Below are 8,878 nucleotides of genomic sequence, written 5' to 3'. Positions count from 1 at the left end.
GATTTGATGGAATGCATGCGTATTCTGTGTGAAATGACACAAATGTATGGTGTTTTTCACCCCTGTCCAATTCAGTAGAATTCAAGAGACCAGAGAATGTGCTTGAACAGCTAGAGCTGAGGTTTTGGTGCTGGCAAGAACAAGAAAAATGGACTTGATGTCTCTTCAGTAGTATTTGGTTTTCTCCCGAGTCCTGATTGATGGAACTTACACTTCTACAAGCACTACTGAGGCTGTTAGTGTAGCTATACATACTGCAAGTTTATTATTCTGATATAATTAGGTAAGTTCTGTAAGAGCCCAGGCTCCCACTCACAAATTATGACTTATTCTCTGTGGTTTCTATACTAGCTGTGTAACAGTAAGTATAGAAAACTACTTGCTGTGTGAGGGTTTTCATGTGTATTTTCTGCTTAATAAATGCAGTTGTACTGACAGTCATCCTGGTTCGCGTGCAGAGATGATGCCACCTTGAGATACAGTCCTAACATTTGTCCCTTCTCTCCTTTTTTTTTGGGACATTCAGAGCTTCTTTTAGCAGGTTATGTTCTCCTTCTGCAATCTGTTTTATATTTAACAGCGCCACTAACAGTTTTATTTCTCCTTTTTGCAGCCTAGCCGGCTATGCTCTCCTTCTGCAGTCTGTTTTATAATTAACAGCGCCACTAACAGTTTTATTTCTCCTTTTAGCAGCCGAGCAGGTTATGTTCTCCTTCTGCAGTCTTTTTTATAAATGCGCCACTAACAGTTTTATTTTTCTAACCCTGATATGGTCATATGGAGAGTTTAAATTGTTGTCATGTATGGCATATATCCTCCTCGAGTCCTTAATTCTCTGTGATTGAGTTGGTGCTTATATCATACAACAGTTTAGCAAATTGATCTTTATCATTGATTTGAAGAGCATGATAATTTTTTAAAACACTTGTACTTGGTTTTTTTGGAAGCTCCTATTAGGAACTCCCTCCAAAAATAAACGTATGCCACTAAATACAGCGAGCACACGGTATTCTTTAGTAAAAGGCGAAAGAATAGTTCGCTCTGTGCTCACTGCATGGCTGCGTGATGATTGCTGTAACAAGCTTTGTTATTTATACCAAAAAGTCCTAGCTTAGATTTTCTTTTTTGACTGATGTGGGAAGGTTGTGCCTGTCTTTTACATCATAATATTGCAATAATTATGCTCCAAAGCATAAAAACATTGATCCACACAGATTAAGAAATGCATGTGCTTGCTGTCTTATAGGGAATAATTCTACAGAGACACAATGTCATCCTGGCTTTTACTTCCTCATTATTTCTGTATTTTTTGGTTTTACATTTGAATTTTTCCAGCTTAATATGAAATTGAAATACCGTTTGGCCATGGAGACTGGATATAGAGATTTCTCAGGCCCTCTGGATAGCATAGTTCATTCAGTCCGTGTTGAAAATAATGACATCAGAACCTGGAGTTTTAAGATGACACAATTTAACAATTGATCTTCCATTACAGCATGTGTGAGAAACATACCATTAACAGTGTTCCATGTGAAAATCAACAACTAAGTAACTTCTATGGAAACCTAGTACCTAATTTATTGATGTGTAGTCGGTCACACCACATTACAGTTGTGTTTACTAGCTAACTGCTTGGAAAAATCAGGAATGGGAAAAGGTATGACACTTAAGAGAGCCTGACATATAGTGTAATTTAGAGATTAGGGGATAAATTTGGGTAAACGTGACATGTTTATGTTTGGTTTAGAGTCAATTTTAGGTTCAAACGAATAAATCTATATCTATACTTAATATTTAAAAAAGCAAATCAAAAAAGACATATGTCATCTTTCTATTACACTTCTCTATTATTTTCTTCAACTTAATGTGACACATGTCGTTTTATATTTTTTATTTTTAATTATACAATTCTTCTTAACTCTTTCATTAAATACTTTGTCTTCATCTCCCCTCTTTAATTCAACCTTTTTATTTTCTCTCTTTGATTTTAGTCCCTCCATCTTCTTTCTATTAAGTCTCATTTTAAATTAAAGTCCCAAGATTTTTATTTATTTAATTATGTTTTCAGTTACATATTACACTCATAATTATTTATTGGTATTTCCTCACTCATCTCTCAATGCAATTTTCTATGAACAAGCCGTGCATTGCACGGGCCAAAAAGCTAGTTGATGTCCAAAAGCTCCTACCATCGCAACTAATGACCAACACTAAAATATATTGGGGATAAAATATATTGAACTCTAGAATTAGAGATCAGATACGGCTCTTCATAGTTTCTCCTCACATGTAATGCTCACAAATGCTCACAGACAGCTACTTATTTGTGCATTGTGAGTTTGGTGAATTTCCTTTGCACGAGCTCTTTGAGATTATGAATGGAGTGCGTAAACCCAACCTTGGTTGATGAAATTTCTATTATTTTAAGTCCTTGCGCGTATATATGATGGTTGACCTCTATCCTTTATGTGCTCTATAGTTGGATATCTTTTTCTTTGCTTGTGTATCATTGGGACTGTAAGATTTTACCTCTCCAACCTAGATGGTTGGTTAATTTGTCTGGTTTAAGTTTCGAATATTTTGACTGAAAGTCCCATACAATCATTCAACAATAGTCTGAGGCGAGCTTGTTAATCTAGTATATCACTTAAGCTACCTACACTCTGAAACTTATCCTACTTATGTGTGACTACTCTATGCTTATGATTCTACATGTAACTCAATTATGCTATATTGCTATATCATTATCAAAAGGAACTAGGATTTTTTGTTAACTTTCACACAGCTGGTAGAGTTTAATCAATTCCAACAGTGTCTGATGTGCTGCGTCAAATTGGTTCACTTGTATAATAAAGCGGTTGCTAATTTACTTGGATTTTTTTTACTACATAAATTCTTTTCAGATAATTCATTGACATTAAAAAGTACAGCAATGAAGGTTGAACTAGATATTGGATAGGGGCCGCGCGAACGCAGGCCCCCTCTATCACAAATTATGACGTACACTCTTCCTCTTGGGAAGATGTTAAGCAGGCACCCCTCCTAAAGTGCAATGGAGGTCACCTACCTAGGCCATGAGTCTTCTTGATCACTCATTGACCCCGTCCAGGTAAGTAATTTGTATGTTCACAATCAGTTTTATTATATAGTCATCTTTCTCGTACGCCCCTTGTTAAATAATCGATGTGGGACAGTATCTCCTTACAAAAGTGACTTTCATAAATTTACGGTGAATAATTGAGTATTTCATGTATACATGTTTATATCATTGTATCAACTCCCCAGATCTTTGTGCAGAATATTGAAGATGGAATGATTAAATAAGCATACATAACTGATCAATCTTGTGATCTCTTGGAAAAAATAGATTCAGATGACTGAATTGCATTGACTTGTATCTTTAAAACAGTTCCTATGCTTATTTTCCTCTCTTCGCATCTTCAGCAGCACATGATTCCTTTGTATCTCTGTCTTGCTCGTTGGTATTTCTAGTTTTAGTAGGGCTGGGCTGGGGTGATACTGCATTTGGCTTCTGATGTTTTACAAGATGTTAGGATCAAAATCTTGTAGTGTTATATATACCAGGTAAATTAATGCATTTGATCTCTACCCCTGTTGGCCGTGTATGTTCAATAGTGGTCGAATATCTCTTGGTGATTGGGTAGTGCACCATCTGTGCCCAACTCATCGTAGTTATTGTGACAAGTAGAGCTGGTTATTGGGTAGGGTAGCCCAATAATAATAGGGTCAGGGTCAAGCTTAAAGGGCTTTTAATGGATAGGGCCTTTAATAGACAAGGTCCTTATTGGGTAGGGTCAATATACAGCCAAAATGTTTTTACAATTTAATCGACAAACAAAATAGATGATGTAAAAATAATTACATAGATCGCAATATATACTTGCACTTAGTTTAATGGAAGCTCCATCTAAGGAACTCCCTCCAAAAATAAACGTATGCCACTATAAGCAGCGAGCACACGGTATTCTTTAGTAAAAGGCGAAAGAATAGTTCGCTTTGTGCTCACTGCATGGCTGCGTGGAGTATACTGCGAAAGAGTGAAGCATATGTATAGAGTTGTACTTAGCGGTCTTAAATTACACGATGTGGTATTGTCTTGGTTTTCACTGGAAGTAATATATGTAGGCTTCATAAAATCATAGACATATCATCCTAATTTACTCCCTCTTCTAATTAATTGTAACACTTTTCTTTTTTTATCCGCACTTGGTTAAACAACTAGATGAAATATGAAACCAACAGCCAATGAAGTTGATTATTCAAAGTGGTCACAGCTGCCATGTAGATGCACTCACTTTTGGGGCTAGTTGTATGAGATGTCATATGGACTCATATCGATGCGTAAAATATAGCTGCAACATCTGTGGGATCACTAAACAATGATGTAAGATCACAAGTACTAGCCTGCCCCAAGGATCTCTTCTATGTGACACCTTGGGCAGCTGCTCTTTAGCTTCATGACCACTCACATGGAGGGGCAATCACCACATAACACTTACCGTTTGACTCCTATACCCAAGCCACAACATTCCAAAGGTACACAACATCTATAAAAAAAAGATTTACTTTACACTCCTATTGAACTATTTGTAACTTAACTATATGAGCGAGTTTCCAGGTAGTTAACATGTCTTAACTATATAGGCACTCAAGACCGGATAGAAGATCATTACTGGCCCTTATCATGTTCCTTAAACCAATATCCAGATACTGGCCCTTATCATGTTCCCTAAACCTTTATCCAGAACAACCCTGTATACCAATAGATAAATGATTACATTTATGTGGTTGAATGAGGTGTGCTGGAAAAGGTGAAAAAACAAATGTTTCAACCTACTTCCAATATATGAGGTTGTTGCTTCACACTATTAACAATCAGTTTGATGTTACAACTGAATTTTCCAGATTGGAAATGGTCAATGTTGAAACTAGGCCCTAATGCTCTCCACTTCCTTTAAACCCCTATCACATTTTGGACAATGATACATTGACCATAAGGATTAGCTACCCTGACGCTCTGGTTTATCACTATAGTAGTTTTGTAATGATGTTAAATTCATCCTGGACAAAACAAATGGCTCATCCTATAACTTTGATGCATGATTTAACGAAGAGCTTAATTGTAATATTTGGCCTTTTTTTGTCACAAATGAGGATAAAAATTAATTTGCAACTTACAAGAAAATTAAATCTAGGACTATTGAAGTTTGCTATATCTGTAACACCCTCTATCTCACTAAGAAGATTGCTCTAATTTTTTTCCCACTAATTTAAAATTTGGCTCATTTGAGTAGGCATGCTGGTTCTTTTTGTTGTCTTTTTGAGGATACACATGGTTTGACAAGTGGGAAAAACATTCCATAGATGAAATGAGTTAACTCTTTGGGACATCCATTAATTGAAAATGGGGCAATTTTAGTAGAACGGAGGCAGTACTAAACTATTTAATGATGATAACTCATTTGCAATCTCTTAGGTTTAAGACATGACATGCCTTGAAAATCCCGATATAGACATAAGTCACATAACTCGAAGTCACCCACATTAGAATGTAGACTTCCTCTTTAGATGGCAAACAAACATGAGATATGTGTGATATGAATTTCATCGAAAGTTGAACACTACCCCATTCCCATATATGCTCCTTGCTTTTTTTTTTTTTTTTTTTCTTTTCTTTTCATTTTACTTAGTGCACTATTAATCCTGCTTTTTCTGACTCCATATCGTAATTCTGTCCAGGTAGAGATGGGAAGATTTCCGGAGTTCGTGATCCCACATTGGATAGGTGAAGCATTACCCGGAACAACCAGAAAATAAATAGACGTTTGTAAAGCTTAGCAAATCATACCTTTCTCGGCCTTTTGGCTAAGATCAAGTGTAGTATCTGTTCTTATCAGTTTAATATCTGATACGTGGGTCAATGACTCACAACGATATTAAATTTATTTTTAAGGGCGAGAATCCATCACAGTAGCTTGCTGCTGGGATTCTCAAGTGTCGCCCATGCGTTGCACTACTGCACGGGCCTGGCAATCACCACCAAATTTAGTTTAATGTAATCTGTAACTGCTGAAACTTGCATTTCATCTTGAACTTTTGTTGAAACAATTCTGAGTTAGTGACTTTAAGCATTTACTTTCTATGGTTTTTTTTTCTAACTAGCATCAGTTTTTGACAGCATGTTGTGGTTTCAGAGTAACAAAAGCTGTATCTAGAGTGGGGCAGAGGCTACACGAACGCAGGTCCATTGATGCCACAAATTATGAGGTATAGGTGTACCTCGTGAAGTGCAATGGCGGCTACTACTTAGGCTACGATCCTAATTGGTGTGAGACAGTATATGCTGAGTGTTCCTTGTATTTACTTAGGCTAATCTGAATTCTAAACTGTTCTGTGTTTTGCAAGGGGGTGTTATCTGATCTATGAACATCAGCTAAATTTCTAGAAAGAGCGCGATGAATCTTAACTGATAAAGCCATTTAGGACACTTCCATTCTTGAAGTGAGGATCAAATTGTTAAAGCCATCAAGAATGATGGTGTGGAGGGAAGCTCAATCAAGTCGGGGTACAAGTATTTGCTTAAGACTAGCATGGAGCATGGGTTGATCACAAAGGAGGAAGCACGGCGTGCTTGCTCTATGTTTCAGGGAACAGAAGTTGAAGATTGGGACAGTGAGGCTGCCCTGTCTCATTGAGGGGCTGCGATGGAGAGTTGGCAATGGGTCGAACATTAAGGTTTGGAGTGACAAGTGGCTGCCTGGTAGCGTAATCCCATTGCCCAATCCTAATGCCAATTACAGGCCAGATCTTACTGTTGCAGAACTCATTGATCAGAACAGTGGGGTGTGGAATGTAAACGTTGTAGAGGAGTTCTTTCAACCTGCTGTGTGCCAATCTATTTTACCTGTCTTTGAGTTTACCTTCTATGAGATGTTTTGGCAGCCGACAAAGAATGGGATTTATACGGTAAAATCAGGTTATTGGCTAGGTGTATTGGGGCAAAACAGGATTGAAAGTATGGAAAATGCTGAAATGTGGAAACTAGTTTGGAATCTCAAGGGGCCCCGAAATTAGCACACTTTGTTTGGCAAGCTTGCAAAGGTCACAAGGAAATCCTTTTTCGTCGCCATATTACTCAAGACGAGTTATGTGCTTATTGTGGACTGGAGGTAGAGTACATTAATCGTGTCCTATTTGAATGTGACTATGCTCGAATGGTGTAGGGTAATAGCGAGTACAATGAAACAATTGCTGCATCCCCGTCTGGTTCCTTTTCCTCAAAACTCCTTTGGTTTGCAAGCAAGGTGGATATAAAGGAAGTTAACAGCATTATGTCTTTGGCTGGGGGGTATTTGGTTATGCCGTAACAAATTACAAATATATCTTTGAGCAAGCTTCACCTGATCCGGTACTCACAAGTCACAACCATGGGATTCAAGATGATGGTGGATGACGATTGCATCTATGCTAAGCAAGTCTTCTCTCCTACATCAAGGCCTGCTGCCGAAGCTGTAGCTACCAGGTTTGATTTACAAGTTGCTCGCAGATTTGGCTACAGCAAAATATGGATTGATGGAGATGCCATTAATGTCATGAAGGCTGTTGCTTCACCTCGGGAGGGTCAAGCTCCAATGTTTCTGTTATATGATGATATAAGTCGTTTATCTAATAGCTTTGATGTTTTCTCTTGTTCTCATGTTAAACGGGGCGGGAATACAGTAGCTCACCTAATAGCTAGGTGAGATATAAGAGAAAATGATGAATTTTTAGTTTGTATGGATTCGTTTCCCCAAAGTGTTTTATCTTTAGTGGATTTTGATTTACAATAATAAGCCCTTCATGTTTTGTTTAAAAAAATAATAATAACTAAAGATATACACAAAATAATACAGTATATTAATATATTCTCTACATAATTAGATTATTTCCATAATCTAACAACACAAAAGTTTTAAAAAAGCGGGTTTACAATAATTTAATGAATGGCGGTGTTGAGTGTGCGAAAATTTTACGGAGTACTACAGTTTCTATTTTTTCTCTCTTCTCATGGGTTTCTTTTTTATCTTCTTTTTCTGCTCCTCTCTCCTCTGCACTTCCTTCTTCTCTCTTCTCTCCTTTGTTCTTCAATTTCCTTTTTTTTCGATTTTATCTTGATTTTGTAACATAATTTTCATGTTTTGATCAATACTGTCAATTTCGATGTATGTATGTTCATCTATTTTTTCACCCACTACGAAAGCCACCGCCGCCGCCGCCATTGTCGTGAGCTTGAGCCTCGTTAATAGATAAATTGAATAGAAATTGATCGATAATTCATCTTTCACAACATATCAAGTAACAATAATAGCAATAACATCAAAGTAGTAGAAATTTTGAATCAAAGTAACACAATATGGGTTACTTTTTAAAAAAACAAAAAAAAAAAACTAGTGAGATTTTGATACTCTGTTTTGCAATTTGCATATGTAACTTAATTACTTTTGTGATATAAAGGGTCACTTTTGTGAAGAAAAAAAAAGACCACTTTTGTGAAAAAAAAAAAAGTCACTTTTGTGGAAAAAAAGGGTTACTTTTATGAAAAAAGTGATCACTTTTGTAAATAAAAAGGGTCACTTTTGTAAGAAAAAGGGTCACTTTTCGTAAAATGTTCGATGTACAATAAAATTATTGTAAATCGGGGGCATGCAAAAGGTTTTGATCTAACAAATGAGACTAAAAAAAAGGTAAAAACATTTACAAATTTCAAATAAATATAGAAATATTGATAGAAATTTTTTTAACCATGCATGGAAAAATTCCAAATGATAAACAGGATCGGAAAGAGCGAGCCATATCATTATCTTCATAAAGGTATGTT

General features: G+C 36.5%; 1 long non-coding RNA gene and 4 other non-coding genes across 5 annotated transcripts; 2 read left to right on the top strand and 3 right to left on the bottom strand.

Moving 5' to 3' along the window:
* Positions 1-944: 944 nt before the first annotated feature.
* On the bottom strand, positions 945-1,060 carry LOC145557031 (U5 spliceosomal RNA). Its single transcript, XR_014092112.1, has one exon. It is a non-coding gene; the product is annotated as a U5 spliceosomal RNA (small nuclear RNA).
* Positions 1,061-2,956: 1,896 nt separating this feature from the next.
* LOC145557176 (U1 spliceosomal RNA) lies at positions 2,957-3,117 on the bottom strand. Its single transcript, XR_014092227.1, has one exon. It is a non-coding gene; the product is annotated as a U1 spliceosomal RNA (small nuclear RNA).
* Positions 3,118-3,919: 802 nt separating this feature from the next.
* LOC145556996 (U5 spliceosomal RNA) lies at positions 3,920-4,036 on the bottom strand. Its single transcript, XR_014092080.1, has one exon. It is a non-coding gene; the product is annotated as a U5 spliceosomal RNA (small nuclear RNA).
* Positions 4,037-4,159: 123 nt separating this feature from the next.
* LOC145556243 (uncharacterized) lies at positions 4,160-7,825 on the top strand. Its single transcript, XR_014091815.1, has 3 exons — positions 4,160-4,557; positions 5,761-5,806; positions 6,216-7,825. It is a non-coding gene; the product is annotated as an uncharacterized LOC145556243 (long non-coding RNA).
* On the top strand, positions 5,866-6,061 carry LOC145556909 (U2 spliceosomal RNA). The gene has a single exon (XR_014092002.1). It is a non-coding gene; the product is annotated as a U2 spliceosomal RNA (small nuclear RNA).
* Positions 7,826-8,878: the final 1,053 nt, after the last annotated feature.

The sequence above is a fragment of the Chenopodium album genome, chromosome 8, assembly GCF_948465745.1.
Source record: "Chenopodium album chromosome 8, dcCheAlbu1.1, whole genome shotgun sequence".
NCBI lineage: Eukaryota > Viridiplantae > Streptophyta > Magnoliopsida > Caryophyllales > Amaranthaceae > Chenopodium > Chenopodium album.
This window is presented reverse-complemented; position numbering and strand designations above follow the sequence as displayed.